Genomic DNA, 16,917 nt, shown 5'->3' with positions numbered 1-16,917 from the left:
AACGTATACTACACATCTCATATAGTGTCTAACGTATACTACACATCTAATATATACTGCCTAATGTATACTACACATCTTGTATATACTGTTGTGTATACTACACAGCTAATATACTGTAATGTATACTATACATCTACTGTATATAATGCATCCTACACAACTCACTGTCTACTACACTTATCATACTGTGTATACTGTAATGTATACTACACATCCTAATATACAGTGCATTTGGAAAGTATTCAGAACCTTTGACTTTTTCCACATTTTGTTCCATTACAGCCTTATTCACAAAAAGAAAATGCCCCTCAATCTACACACAATACCCCATAATGACATCACAATACCCCATAACGACAAAGCAAAAACAGGTTTCATTTTTTTTTGCACATTTATTACAAATAAAAACTGATATCACATTTACATAAGTATTCAGACCCTTTACTCAGTACTTTGTTGAAGCACCTTTGGAAGCGAGCGCTCTGGAGAAGGTTTTCATCAAGGATCTCTCTGTACTTTGCTCTGTTCATCTTTCCCTTGATCCTGACTAGTCTCCCAGGCCCTGCTGCTGAAAAACATCCCCACAGCATGATGATGCCACCACCACGTTTCACCTTAGGGATGGTGCCAGGTTTCCTCCAGATGTGACGCTTGGTATTCAGGTCAAAGAGTTCAATCTTGTTTTCATCAGACCAGAGAATCTTGTTTGTTATGGTCTTGAAAGTCCTTTAGGTGCCTTTTGGCAAAGTCCAAGCGGGATGTCATGTGCCTTTTACTGAGGAGCAGCTTCTGTCTGGTCACACTACCATAAAGACCTGATTGGTGGAGTGCTGCAGAGACGGTTGTCCTTCTGGAAGGTTCTCCCATCTCCACAGAGGAACTCTCGAGCTCTGTCAGAGTGACAACCTTGATTGCTCAGTTTGGCTGGGCGGCCAGCTCTAGGAAGAGTCTTGGTGGTTCCAAACTTCTTCCATTTAAGAATGATGGAGGCCACTGTGTTCTTGACCTTCAATGCTGCAAAAAACATTTTGGTACCCTTCCCCAGATCTGTGCCTCGACATAATCCTGTCTCGGTGCTCTACGGACAATTATTTCGACCTCATGGCTGGTTTTTGCTCTGACATGCACTTTCCAAAAATTGTCCAACCAATTGAATTTACCACAAGTGGACTCCAATCAAGTTGTAGAAACATCTCAAGGATGATCAATGGAAACAGGATGCACCGGAGCTCAATTTCGAGTCTCATAGCAAAAGGTCTGAATACTTATTTTAAAAACATTTGCAAACATTTCTAAAAACCTGTTTTCACTTTGTCATTATGGGGTTGATGAGGAACATGTTTTATTGAATCCATTTTAGAATAGGGTTAGAGTTAGCATATTCCCCCCAATGCAAGCCCCGTACTGTATATCCCCCCCACTATAAGCCCCGTACTGTATATCCCCCACTATAAGCCCCGTACTGTATATCCCCCCAATGCAAGCCCCGTACTGTATATCCCCCCCACTATAATCCCTGTACTGTATATCCCCTCACTATAATCCCTGTACTGTATATCCCCCCACTATAATCCCCATACTGTATATCCCCCACTATAATCCCCGTACTGTATATCCCCCCACTATAAACCCCGTACTGTATATCCCCCACTATAATCCCCGTACTGTATATCCCCCCACTATAAGCCCTGTACTGTATATCCCCCACTATAATCCCCGTACTGTATATCCCCCACTATAATCCCCGTACTGTATATCCCCCACTATAATCCCCGTACTGTATATCCCCCACTATAAGCCCTGTACTGTATATCCCCCACTATAAGCCCTGTACTGTATATCCCCCACTATAATCCCCGTACTGTATATTCCCCCCACTATAATCCCCGTACTGTATATCCCCCCACTATAAACCCTGTACTGTATATCCCCCACTATAATCCCTGTACTGTATATTCCCCCCACTATAATCCCCGTACTGTATATCCCCCACTATAAACCCCGTACTGTATATCCCCCACTATAATCCCCGTACTGTATATCCCCCCACTATAAACCCCGTATTGTATATCCCCCCACTATAATCCCTATACTGTATATCCCCCACTATAAACCCCGTACTGTATATCCCCCACTATAATCCCCGTACTGTATACCCCCCACTATAATCCCCGTACTGTATATCCCCCACTATAAACCCTGTACTGTATATCCCCCACTATAAACCCCGTACTGTATATCCCCCACTATAATCCCCGTACTGTATATCCCCCACTATAATCCCCGTACTGTATATCCCCCACTATAAACCCCGTACTGTATATCCCCCACTATAATCCCTGTACTTTAACAATGACAGCTTCTCCTCTATGTTCTGTTATAATCTCCACCCGGCACAGCCAGAAGAGGACTGGCCACCCCACATAGCCTGGTTCCTCTCTAGGTTTCTTCCTAGGTTTTGGCCTTTCTAGGGAGTTTTTCCTAGCCACCGTGCTTCTACACCTGCATTGCTTGCTGTTTGGGGTTTTAGGCTGGGTTTCTGTACAGCACTTTGAGATATCAGCTGATGTACGAAGGGCTATATAAATACATTTGATTTGATTTGATTTAGAGAGAGAGGTAGAGAGAGAGAGCGGTAGAGAGAGAGCGGCACCTGCCTGCAGGTGACAGCATTCCCTCCCACACATGCCCCCTCTAGGCACAACTATGACAACATAACCAACAAAAACGGGTCACAACTCCTGCAGCTCTGTCGCACGCTGGGTATGTACATAGTCAATGGTAGGATTTGAGGGGACTCCTATGGTAGGTACACGCATAGCTCATCTCTTGGCAGTAGTACTGTAGACTACTTTATCACTGACCTCAACCCAGAGTCTCTCAGAGCATTCACAGTCAGCCCACTGACACCCCTATCAGACCACAGCAAAATCACAGTCTACTTGAACAGAGCAATACTCAATCATGAGGCATCAAAGCCAAAGGAACTGAGTAACATTAAGAAATGCTATAGATGGAAGGAATGCAGTTTGGAAACCTACCAAAAAACAATTAGGCAACAACAAATTCAATCCCTTTTAGACAATTTCCTGGGTAAAACGTTCCACTGTAATAGTGAAGGTGTAAACTTGGCAGTAGAAAATCTTAACAGTATATTTGACCTCTCAGCTTCCCTATCAAATCTAAAAATCTCAAATAGAAAACCGAAGAAAATGAACAACAATGACAAATGGTTTGATGAAGAATGCAAAAATCTAAGAAAGAAATTGAGAAACCTGTCTAACCAAAAACATAGAGACCCGGAAAACCTGTGTCTACGCCTTCACTAATCACTAAAACAATACAGAAATACACTACGGAAAAAGAAGGAACAGCACGTCAGAAATCCATAGACTCTAACCACTTCTGGGAAAATTGGAAAACAGTAAACAAACAACACGAAGAATTATTTATCCAAAATGGAGATGTATGGGTAAACCACTTCTCCAATCTTTTTGGCTCAAATACAAAGAATAAAGAGCAAAAACATATACATGATCAAATACAAATCTTAGAATCAACTATTAAAGACTACCAGAACCCACTGGGTTCTCCAATTACCTTGAATGAGTTACAGGACAAAATAAAAACCCTCCAACCCAAAAAGGCCTGTGGTGTTGATGGTATCCTTAATGAAATGATCAAATATACAGACAACAAATTCCAATTGGCTATACTAAAACTCTTTAACATCATCCTTAGCTCTGGCATCTTCCCCAATATTTGGAACCAAGGACTGATCACCCCAATCCACAAAAGTGGAGACAAATTTGACCCCAATAACTACCGTGGAATATGCGTCAACAGTAATCTTAGGAAAATCCTCTACATTATCATTAACAGCAGACTTGTACATTTCCTCAATGAAAACAATGTACTGAGCAAATGTCAAATTGGCTTTTTACCAAATTACCGTACAACAGACCATGTATTCACCCTGCACACCCTAATTGACAACCAAACAAAACAAAGGCAAAGTTTTCTCATGCTTTGTTGATTTAAAACATTTGGCATGAGGGTCTGCTGTACAAATTGATGGAAAGTGGTGTTGGGGGTAAAACATATGACATTATAAAATCCATGTACACAAACAACAAGTGTGCGGTTAAAATTGGCAAAAAACACACACATTTCTTCACACAGAGTCGTGGGGTGAGACAGGGATGCAGCTTAAGCCCCACCCTCTTCAACATATATATCAACGAATTGGCGCGGGCACTAGAAAAGTCTGCAGCACCCGGCCTCACCCTACTAGAATCCGAAGTCAAATGTCTACTGTTTGCTGATGATCTGGTGCTTCTGTCACCAACCAAGGAGGGCCTACAGCAGCACCTAGATCTTCTGCACAGATTCTGTCAGACCTGGGCCCTGACAGTAAATCTCAGTAAGACCAAAATAATGGTGTTTCAAAAAAGGTCCAGTCGCCAGGACCACAAATACAAATTCCATCTAGACACTGTTGCCCTTAAACACACAAAAAACTATACATACCTCGGCCTAAACATCAGCGCCACAGGTAACTTCCACAAAGCTGTGAACGATCTGAGAGACAAAGCAAGAAGGGCATTCTAAGCCATCAAAAGGAACATAAATTTCAACATACCAATTAGGATTTGGCGAAAAATACTTGAATCAGTCATAGAGCCCATTGCCCTTTATAGTTGTGAGGTCTGGGGTCCGCTCACCAACCAAGACTTCACAAAATGGGACAAACACCAAATTGAGACTGCATGCAGAATTCTACAAAAATATCCTCCGTGTACAACGTAGAACACCAAATAATGCATGCAGAGCAGAATTAGGCCGATACCCGCTAATTATCAAAATCCAGAATAGAGCTGTTAAATTCTACAACCACCTAAAAGGAAGCGATTCCCAAACCTTCCATAACAAAGCCATCACCTACAGAGAGATGAACCTGGAGCAGAGTCCCCTAAGCAAGCTGGTCCTGGGGCTCTGTTCACAAACACCAACACACCCCACAGAGCCCCAGGACAGCAGCACAATTAGACCCAACCAAACCATGAGAAAACAAAAAGATAACTACTTGACACATTGGAATGAATTAACAAAAAAACAGAGCAAACTATAATGCTATTTGGCCCTAAACAGAGAGTACAGAGTGGCAGAATACCTAACCACTGTGACTGACCCAAACTTAAGGAAAGCTTTGACTATGTACAGACTCAGTGAGCATAGCTTTGCTATTGAGAAAGGCCGCCGTAGGCAGACATGGCTCTCAAGAGAAGACAGGCTATGTGCTCACTGCCCACAAAATGAGGTGGAAACTGAGCTGCACTTCCTATCCTCCTGCCCAATGTATGACCATATTAGAGATACATATTTCCCTCAGATAACACAGATCCACAAAGAATTCGAAAAAACAAATCCAATTTTGATAAACTCCCATATCTACTGGGTGAAAGTCCACAGTGCGCCATCACAGCAGCAAGATTTGTGACCTGTTGCCACAAGAAAAGGGCTACCAGTGAAGAACAAACACCATTGTAAATACAACCCATATTTATGTTTATTTATTTTCCCTTGTGTACTTTAACTATTTGTACATTGTTACAACACTGTATATATATATAATATGACATTTGTAATGTCTTTATTGTTTTGAAACTTCTGTATGTGTAATGTTTACTGTAAATTTGTATTGTTTATTTCACTTTTGTATATTATCTACCTCACTTGCTTTGGCAATGTTAACACATGTTTCCCATGCCAATAAAGCCCCTTGAATTGAATTGAATTGAGAGGTAGAAGTAGAGAGAGAGGTAGAGCGCGAGAGAGAAAATACTCCAAATATAACAGACTGACCCTAGCCCCCCGACACATAAACTACTACAGCATAAATACTGGAGGCTGAGACAGGAGGGGTCAGGAGACACTGTGGCCCCATCCGATGATACCCACGGACAGGGTCAAACAGACAGTATATAACCCCACCCACTTTACCAAAGCACAGCCCCCACACCACCAGAGGGATATCTCCAACCACCAACTTACCATCCTGAGACAAGGCCGAGTATAGCCCACAAAAATCTCTGCCACGGCACAACCCAAGGGGGGCGCCAACCCAGACAGGAAGAGCACATCAGTGACTCAACCCACTCAAGTGATGCACCCCTCCTAGGGACGGCATGAAAGAGCACCAGTAAGCCAGTGACTCAGCCCCTGTCATAGGGTTAGAGGCAGAGAATCCCAGTGGAGAGAGGGGAACCGGCCTGGCAGAGACAGCAAGGGCGGTTCGTTGCTCCAATGCCTTTCCGTTCACCTTCACACTCCTGGGCCAGACTACACTCAATCATAGGATCTACTGAAGAGATGAGTCTTCAATAAATACTTAAAGGTTGAGACTGAGTCGTCTCTCACATGGAGCCTTGAGGAACAATGACATTTACAGTTGGCTTTCTCAGCAGACAAACCATCCACAGAGACAAGCTGATATCTTTCTGACAGAGAAGATCTAAACCAGGCCAGAACTTGTCCGTGTAGACCAATTTGGGTTTCCAATCTCTTCAAAAGAGTGTGGTGATCGATGGTATCAAAAGCAGCACTAAGGTCTAGGAGCACGAGGACAGATGCAGAGCCTCGGTCTGACGCCATTATAAGGTCATTTACCACCTTCACAAGTGCAGTCTCAGTGCTATGATGGGGTCTAAAACCAGACTAAAGCATTTTGTATACATTGTTTGTCTTTAGGAAGGCAGTGAGTTGGTGTGCAACAGATTTTTTTACATTTTGAGAAGAATGGGAGATTTGATATAGGATGATAGTTTTGTATATTTTTTGGGTCAAGGTTTGGCTTTTTCAAGAGGCTTTATTACTGCCACTTTTAGTGAGTTTGGTACACATCCGGTGGATAGAGAGCCGTTTATTATGTTCAACATAGGAGGGCCAAGCACAGGAAGCAGCTCTTTCAGTAGTTTAGTTGGAATAGGGTCCAGTATGCAGCTTGAAGGTTTAGAGGCCATGACTATTTTCATCAATGTGTCAAGAGATATATATTATTAAAAAACGTGAGTGTCTCCCTAGGTCCTGACAGAGTTGTGCAGACTCAGGACAACTGAGCTTTGGAGGAATACGCAGATTTAAAGAGGAGTCTGTAATTTGCTTTCTAATGATCATGATCTTTTCTTTATGGATTAATCACTGCTGAAATGAAAGCCATCCTCTCTTGGGGGAATGTTGCTTTTAAGTTAGCTTTGTGACAGTATCAAAAATACATTTTGGATTGTTCTTATTTTCTTCAATTAAGTTGGGAAAATAGGATGATCGAACAGCAGTGAGGGCTCTTCGATACTGCACGGTACTGTCTTTCCATGCTAGTCGGAAGACTTCCAGTTTGGTGTGGCGCCAAGTCCGTTCCAATTTTCTGGAAACTTGCTTCAGAGCTCGGGTATTTTCTGTATACCAGGGAGCTAGTTTCTTATGAGAAATGTTTTTCGTTTTTAGGGGTGCAACTGCATCTAGGGTTTTGTGCAAGGTTAAATTGAGTTCCTCGGTTAGATGGTTAACTGATGTTTGTACTCTGACGTCCTTGGGTAGACAGAGGGAGTCTGGAAGGGCATCAAGGAATCTTTGGGTTGTCTGAGAATTTATAGCATGACTTTTGATGTTACTTGGTTGGGGTCTGAGCAGATTATTTGTTGCGATTGCAAACGTAATAAAATGGTGGTCCGATAGTCCAGGATTATGAGGAAAAACATTAAGATCCACAACATTTATTCCACGGGACAAAACTAGGTCCAGAGTATGACTGTGGCAGTAAGTAGGTCCAGAGACATGTTGGACAAATCCCACTGAGTCGATGATGGCTCCGAAAGCTTTTTGGGGTGGGTCTGTGGACTTTTCCATGTGAATATTCAAGGTCCTAAATGATATCTTAACCACCATCGATAAGAAACATTACTGTGCAACCGTATTCATTGATCTGGCCAAGGCTTTCGACTCTGTCAATCACCACATCCTCATCGGCAGACTCGACAGCCTTGGTTTCTCAAATGATTGCCTCACCTGGTTCACCAACTACTTCTCTGATAGAGTTCAGTGTGTCAAATCGGAGGGTCTGCTGTCCGGACCTCTGGCAGTCTCTATGGCGGTGCCACAGGCTTCAATTCTTGGACCGACTCTCTTCTCTGTATACATCAATGATGTCGCTCTTGCTGCTGGTGAGTCTCTGATCCACCTCTACGCAGACGACACCATTCTGTATACTTCTGGCCCTTCTTTGGACACTGTGTTAACAACCCTCCAGGTAAGCTTCAATGCCATACAACTCTCCTTCCGTGGCCTCCAATTGCTCTTAAATACAAGTAAAACTAAATGCATGCTCTTCAACCGATCGCTGCCTGCACCTGCCTGCCTGTCCAACATCACTACTCTGGACGGCTCTGACTTAGAATACGTGGAAAACTACAAATACCTAGATGTCTGGTTAGACTGTAAACTCTCCTTCCAGACCCACATCAAACATCTCCAATCCAAAGTTAAATCTAGAATTGGCTTCCTATTTCGAAACAAAGCATCCTTCACTCATGCTGCCAAACATACCCTTGTAAAACTGACCATCATACCAATCCTCGACTTCGGCGATGTCATTTACAAAATAGCCTCCAATACCCTACTCAACAAATTGGATGCAGTCTATCACAGTGCCATCCGTTTTGTCACCAAAGCCCCATATACTACCCACCATTGCAACCTGTACTCTCTCATTGGCTGGCCCTCGCTTCATACTCGTCGCCAAACCCACTGGCTCCATGTCATCTACAAGACCCTGCTAGGTAAAGTCCCCCCTTATCTCAGCTAGCTGGTCACCAACCTGTAGCACGCGCTCCAGCAGGTATATCTCTCTGGTTACCCCCAAAACCAATTCTTTCTTTGACCGCCTCTCCTTCCAGTTCCCTGCTGCCAATGACTGGAACGAACTACAAAAATCTCTGAAACTGGAAACACTTACCTCCCTCACTAGCTTGAAGCACCAGCTGTCAGAGCAGCTCACTTATTACTGCACCTGTACATAGCCCACCTATAATTTAGCCCAAACAACTACCTCTTTCCCTACTGTATTTATTTTATTTATTTATTTATTTTGCTCCTTTGCACCCCATTATTTTTATTTCTACTTTGCACATTCTTCCACTGCAAATCTACCATTCCAGTGTTTTACTTGCTATATTGTATTTACTTTGCCACCATGGCCTTTTTTTTGCCTTTACCTCCCTAATTTCACCTCATTTGCTCACATCGTATATAGACTTGTTTATACTGTATTATTGACTGTATGTTTGTTTTCCTCCATGTGTAACTCTGTGTTGTTGTATCTGTCGAACTGCTTTGCTTTATCTTGGCCAGGTTGCAATTGTAAATGAGAACTTGTTCTCAACTTGCCTACCTGGTTAAATAAAGGTGAAATAAAATTAAAATAAAATAAAATATTAAAGTGACCAAAAATTAGAATATTATCTGCTATGACTACAAGGTTCGATAGGAAATCAAGGAACTTAGTGAGGAACGCTGTATATGGCCCAGGAGGCCTGTAAACATTAGGTATAAAAAGTGAATGAGTAGGCTGTATAGATTTCATGACTAGAAGCTCAAAAGACGAAAACGTCAGTTTTTTTTATGAATTGAAATTTGCTATCATAAATGTTAGCATCACCTCCGCCTTTGTGGGATGCACGGGGTCACTAGTGTAACCAGGAGGAGAGGCCTCCTTTAACACAGTAAATTCATCAGGCTTAAGCCATGTTTCAGTCATGCCAATCACATCAAGATTATGATCAGTGATTAGTTCATTGACTATAACTGCCTTTGAAGTGAGGGATCTAACATTAAGTAGCCCTATTTTGAGATGTGAGGTATCATGATCTATCAATAATGACAGGAATAGAGGAGGTCTTTATTCTAGTGAGATTGCTAGAGCGAACACCACCATGTTCAGTTTTGCCCAACCTAGGTCGAGGCACAGCCACGGTCTCAATGGGGATAGCTGAGCTGACTACACTGACTGTGCTAGTGGCAGATTCCACTAAGCTGGCAGGCTGGCTAACAGCCTGCTGCCTGACCTGCACCCTATTTCATTGTGGAGCTAGAGGAGTTAGAGCCCTGTCTATGTTGGTAGATAAGATGAGAGCACCCCTCCAGCTAGGATGGCGTCCGTCACTCCTCAACAGGCCAGGCTTGGTCCTGTTTGTGGGTGAGTCCCAGAAAGAGCGCCAATTATCTACAAATTCTATCTTTTGGGAGGGGCAGAAAACAGTTTTCAACCAGCGATTGAGTTGTAAGACTCTGCTGCAGAGCTCGTCACTCCCCTAACTGGGAGGGGGACAGTGTATGATCGCTGGATGATTTGTTTTAAGTCTAATACTGCGGGTAATGGAGTCGCCAATGACTAGGGTTTTCAACTTGTCAGAGCTAATGGTGGGAAGCTTCAGCGTCTCAGACACCGTAACGGGAGGAGTAGAGACCAGAGAAGGCTCGGCTTAATGGGGAAAACCGGTTGAAAGTTTCTGTCTGCTGAATGAGCGACACCGGTTGAGCATTCCTACAGCATTTACCTCCAGAAGCCATGAGAAAGTTGTCCGGCTGCTTACTATCTGTACTTACTGGTGGCACAGACGCTGTTTCATCCTTTCCTACACTGAAATTACCTTTGCCTAACGATTGCGTGTGAAGCTGGGCTTGCAGCACAGCTATCCTCCCCGTAAGGCGATCGTTCTCCTGTATATTATGAGTACAGCAACTGCAATTAGAATGCATCATGTTAATGTTACTTCTTAGCTTCGGCTGTTGGAGGTCCTGACGAAAAAAGTTGAGCGAGGGGAAAAACAAAAAATGATAAATGGTATTTAAAATGTAAAAACCGTAAAGTTCCCGAAGTAAGGTCAGCAACAAACCGCAAACCGAAACTGTGTGCTACCATGCTGTGTTGTTGCCATACAATGTTGTTGTCTTAGGTCTTCGCTTTATGTAGTGTTGTGTTGTCTCTCTTGTCATAATGTGTTTTGTCCTATATTTTTATTTTATTATATTTAATTTGAATCCCATCCCCCATCACTGCAGGAGGCTTTTTGGTAGGCCCTCATCCGCCATTGTAAATAAGAATGTGTTCTCAACTGACTTGCCTAATTAAATAAAGGTTAAATAAAATAAATCAATAAAAATATGAAGTAGTTCTAAAATCCCAGATGCAAAAATGAATGGGTAAAACATGATTGGAAGAATTGCCGGGTTTTATGGGTATATGACAAGTCCACTGTGCCGGAATATCGGGATTCTCACTGAAATAAATTGCCAACACTTCAGGGTGCAATCAAGAAGCAATTCCGGTGCAAGCAACAGAAATTACTTGCAAGTTGCGGCGCATTTAGCCGTTCTACGAGTGGTCTGAGGCAATCGGTAAATAACAAGCGTTTTCAAGTACAACTTTACTAACGATGGTTTTGGGAAACAGCTCGGAGATTTAACGATGCTCCTAAGAAGATTCTAACAATGAATAAGAATGAAGATGCTTTTGTGAAATCGGGCGCTGGTTCCTCTCTATGTTTCTTTTCTAGGGAGTTTTTCCTAGCCATGAATCAAGATCTGCATTTGGATTTCATGGCAAGGTAAAACATGAAGCCGGCTAAACTGCAAAAAAAAAATGTTTCTTCATCCCAGATAAATTGTTCGTGAAACATTTTGTAGTCTACAGAGTTGCAGTAGCATTATTCAGCCACCGAATTTCGCCATCGGCCTGTCTAACATCAAGAGTAACATAAGAACCATACCCTCCCGTCATTACATTCATATGCTTCCCTGTGTAAGGAAATATTCAGGTCTCTGTGGCGCAATTGGTTAGCGCGTTAGACTGTTAATCTAAAGGTTGGTGGTTCGAGCCCACCCAGGGACGGTTGGCCTTTTTTTTGAGCCTGACTGTGTTACAATAATATTAAAATCCACATTTAGGAAAATAGTCCAAAATGTTCCTGTACTCGATCAATGTGACGCTATATACAAGGAGTACCAGTACCAGATCAATGTACAGAGGTACGAGGTATTTGAGGTAGATATGTACATGAAGGCAGGGTAAGGAGACTAGTCATCAGGATAGATAATAATAAGGTATTTGAGGTAGATATGTACATGAAGGGAGGGTAAGGTGACTAGTCATCAGGATAGATAATAATAAGAGTAAAATAAAGAACAGAGTAGCAGCAGCATATGATGAGTGTAAAAGTGAGTGTGTGTGTTGTGTCGGTATGCGTGTGTGTGTTGTGTCGGTATGCGTGTGTGTGTATGGGCCTGGTGTGGGTATGTCACTAGTGTGTATATGGTGTGTATACAATGAGTATACGAAACATTAGGAACACCTTGCTAATATTGAGTTTCACCCCCTTTTCCCTCAGAACATCCTCAATTCATTGCGACATGGAGTACAAGGTGTCGAAAGTGTTCCACAGGGATCCTGGCCCATGTTAACGCCGATCCTTCCCACAGTTGTGTCCAGTTGGCTGGATGTCCTTTGGGGTGGTGGGCCATTCTTGATGCACAGGAAACTGTTGAGTGTGAAAAACCCAGCAGCGTTGCAGTTCTTGACACAAACTGGTTCGCCTGGCATCTACTACCATACCCCGTTCAAAGGCACTTAAATCTTCTGTCTTGTCCATTCACCCTCACATACACAATCCATGTCTCAATTGTCTCAAGGCTTAAAAATTATTATTTAACCTGTCTCATCAACACTGATTGAAGTGGATTTAACAGGAGACATCAATAAGGGATCATAGCTTTCACCTGGATTCACCTGACCAGTGTGTGTCATGGAAGGAGCAGGTGTTCTTAATGTTTTGTATACTCAGTATATACAGTGGAAGCTCAATGTCAAGTCTCATATCAAATGGTCTGTATACTTATGTAAATAAGGTATTTATGTTTTATATGGGGTATTTTGTGTAGATTGCTGAATATTTGTATTTATTTAATCCATGCTACCTGATAAAATAATGATTATTAAACAACTAAGGGGGGCCCGATAACATTTGTTTTTCTTCTCCCCAAAATCAGTTTTATATTTTCCCAAATTGTATTTCCTGGTTTTAGAGTATTACTTTTGTTTTCACTCAAATGACAGTTGTTCATATAGAAACAGTGAAATGGAATGTTCATTGGTCACGTACACATATTTAGCATATAACATGTAAATATTAGGATGAGCAATGTCGGCGTGGCATTGACTAAATACAGTATATACATATGAGATGAGTAAAGCAGTATGTTAACCGAGCTAGACATAATTATTATGTTGCTAGCAAGCTACAAAAACCCTACATAAATGCTTCTATAATACCATCGCTATCAGTCCCATATGGTCTAGCGGTTAGGATTCCTGGTTTTCACCCAGGCGGCCCGGGTTCGACTCCCGGTATGGGAACATAATTTTCTTCCATCAATCTATTGTTTTCGCACTGTGATATTTAGAATTGTCCATTTCCATTCAGCAAAACCATATAAAAAAAATATAATTGGTTAGCCATCATCAGCTGACGTGGGTCACCGTGAATTACCGTACTCCTAGCAGCAGGATATTATCATGAAGTTTCTAAATCAAGAGGCGCAGCATCGCGAGAGAAAGGAACGCTTTCGAAAAAGACCATTCAGACCAGGTTTGGGATTTGAGATGTCAATGTTTTCGAGAGGATCAAAACCACAATGTATCATGGGTAAATTGTGATGACTGAATGATCAAATTGTATTTGTCGCATACGCTGAATACAACAGGTTTAGGTCTTACCGTGAAATGCTTATTTACAAGCACTTAAACAACAATGCAGTTCAAGAAAAATATTTACTAAATAAACTAAATAAAATAAGTTCAAATATATATAAAAAGTAACACAATAAAATAACGAGACTAGTCAATGGGGTACAGGTTAGTCGAGGTAATTTGTACATACATGTAGGTAGGGTTAACGTGACTGCACAGATAATAAAGAGCGAGTAGCAGCAGTGTACAAACAAAGGGAGGGCCAATGTAAATAGTCTGGGTGGACATTTGATTAATTGTTCAGCAGCCTTATTGATTTTAATGTTTTTAACCTTTATTTAACCAGGCAGGTCAGTTAACATTTTTTTTTTTTTTACAATGACAGCCTACCCCAGCCAAACCCTAATGGCGCTGATCCAATTGTGTGTCACCCAATCACAGCCGGTTGTGACGCAGCCTGGAATGGAACCAGGATCTGTAGTGACGCCTCTGCACCACTCAGGAGCCCCTTATGGCTTGGGGGTAGAAGCTGTTAAGGAGCCTTTTGGACCTAGACGTGGTGTTCCAGTGCCACTTGCCATGCTGTAGCAGAGAGAACAGTCTATGACTTGGGTGACTGGAGTCTTTGACACTTTTTTTAGCCTTCCTCTGACTCACCTTGTATATAGGTCCTGGATGGCAGGAAGCTTGGCCCCAGTGATTGTATTTATTTAACTAGGCAAGTCAGTTAAGAACAAATTCTAGGAACACTGGGTTAACTGCCTTGTTCAGGGGCAGAACAAACTATTTTTACCTTGTCAGCTCGGGGATTTTATCTCGCAACCTTTCCCTTACTAGTCCAACGCTCTAACCACTAGGCTACCTGCCACCCCTACAGATGGTAGTGCGTACTGTAGCGCCTTACGGTTGGATACCGAGCAGTTGCCATACCAGGCTGTGATGCAACCGGTCAGGATGCTCTCAATGGTACAGCTGTATAACTTTTTGAGGATCTGGGGACCCATGACAAATCTTTCAGTCTCCTGAGAAGGGAAAGGTGTTGTCGTGTCACGACTGTCTTGCTGTGTTTGGACTATGATAGTTAATTGGTGATGTGGACACCAAGGAACTTGAAACTCTCGACCCGCTCCACTACAGCCCCGTCGATGTTAATGGGGGCCTGTTCGGCCCTCCTTTTCCTGTAGTCCACGATCAGCTCCTTTGTCTTGCTCACATTGAGGGAGAGGCTGATGTCCTGATACCACATAGCCAGGTCTCTGATCTCCTCTCTATAGGCTGTCTCATTGTTGTCAGTGATCAGGCTGTTGTTTCGTCAGCAAACTTATTGATGGTGTTGGAGTCGTGTTTGGCCGTGCAGTCATGAGTGAACAGGGAGTGCAGGAGGGGACTGAGCTTTCACCCCTGAGGGGCCCCAGTGTTGAGGATCTGCCACCTGGGGATGGTCCGTCAGGAAGTCCAGGATCCAGTTGCAGAGGGAGGTTTTTAGTCCCAGGGTCCTTAGCTTAGAGATAAGCTTTGTGGGCACTATGGTTTTGAACGCTATTTATGATACACGGTTTGGTTTTGATGGTCTCGAATAAAGCTAATGAGAGAAGTGAAAAAGGTTTCCTTAGTTCTTAACCTTTCTTGAAATCTAAATGCACAATCTAGATTCAAGCCAATGTCTTATGTAGTTAAACATGTTATTGCACCAACCTTGTGAAAGCAATATACACTGAGTGTACATAGTAAATGTCAATCCAGGACACTCCTATTAGTATGATACATTTTATGGGCAAAAGTTTGTGGACACCCATTCAAATGAGTGGATTCGGCTATTTCAGCCACACCTGTTGCTGATAGGTTTATAAAATCGAGCACACAGCCAAGCAATCTCCATAGACAAACATTGGCAGTAGAATGGCCCGTACTGAAGAGTTCAGTGACTTTCAATGTGGCACACTCATAGGATGCCACCTTTCCAACAAGTTTGTTCATAAAATGTCTGCCCCGCTAGAGCCTGCCAACTGTTATTGTGAAATGGAAACTTCTAGGAGCAACAACGGCTCAGCTGTGAAGTGGTAGGCCACACAAGCTCACAGAATTGTGATCTCCAAGTGCTGAAGCATGTAGCACGTAAAATCATCTATCTTCGTTTGGCGGATGCCAGGAGAACGCTACCTGCCACAATACATTGTGCCAACTCTACAGTTAGGTGTAGGAAGAATAATGGTCTGGGCTGTTTTTATGGTTCAGGCCCCTTAGTTCAAGTGAAGGTAAATCTTAACATTACAGTATACAATGACATTCCAGACGAATGTGTGCTACCAACTTTGTGGTGACAGTTTGGGGAAGGCCCTTTCCTTTTTCAGATTGACAATGCCCCCGTGCACAAAGCGAGGTCCATACAGAAATGGGTTGTCGAGACCGGTGTGGGAAGAACTTGACTGGCCTGTGTAACAGTATAACTTTAGACCGTTCCCTCGCCCATACCCGGGCGCAAACCAGGGACCCTCTGCACACATCAACAACAGTCACCCACGAAGCATCGTTACCATTCGCTCCACAAAAGCCGCGGCCCTTGCAGAGCAAGGGGAACCACTACTTCAAGGTCTCAGAGCAAGTGACGTCACCGATTGAAACGCTATTTAGTGCGCACCACCGCTAACTAAGCTAGCCGTTTCACATCCGTTACACCCTTTTGACCTCCTCCTTTTCCGCAGCAACCAGTGATCCGGGTCAACAGCATCAATGTAACAGTATAACTTTAGACCGTCCCCTCGCCCATACCCGGGCGCGAACCAGTGACCCTCTGCACACATCAACAACTGACACCCACGAAGCATCGTTACCCATCGCTCCACAAAAGCCGCAGCCCTTGCAGAGCAAGGGGAACCATTACTTCAAGGTCTCAGAGCAAGTGATGTCACCGATTGAAACGATATTTAGCGCGCACCGCTAACTAAGCTAGCCGTTTCACATCCGTTACACCTGCACAGAGTCCTGACCTCAACCCCATCGAACACGTTTGGTATGAATTGGAACGCAGACTGCGAGCCAGGCCTAATCGGACAATATCAGTGTCCGACCTCACTAATGCTCTTGTGGCTGAATGGAAGCAATTCCCCGCAGCAATG

At 43.0% G+C, this 16,917-nt stretch overlaps 2 non-coding genes across 2 annotated transcripts; both read left to right on the top strand.

Annotated features, from left to right (window-relative positions):
- Window positions 1-11,873: 11,873 nt before the first annotated feature.
- Window positions 11,874-11,947, top strand: trnan-guu (transfer RNA asparagine (anticodon GUU)). The gene has a single exon. It is a non-coding gene; the product is annotated as a tRNA-Asn (tRNA).
- A 1,449-nt stretch (window positions 11,948-13,396) lies between these two features.
- On the top strand, window positions 13,397-13,468 carry trnae-uuc (transfer RNA glutamic acid (anticodon UUC)). Its single transcript has one exon. It is a non-coding gene; the product is annotated as a tRNA-Glu (tRNA).
- The last annotated feature ends 3,449 nt before the right edge of the window (window positions 13,469-16,917 follow it).

Source organism: Oncorhynchus mykiss, chromosome 16 (assembly GCF_057628025.1).
Source record: "Oncorhynchus mykiss isolate SJ-2025 chromosome 16, ASM5762802v1, whole genome shotgun sequence".
Lineage (NCBI taxonomy): Eukaryota > Metazoa > Chordata > Actinopteri > Salmoniformes > Salmonidae > Oncorhynchus > Oncorhynchus mykiss.
Note: the sequence above shows the minus strand (reverse complement) of the source record. Positions and strands in the feature narration are given on the sequence as shown.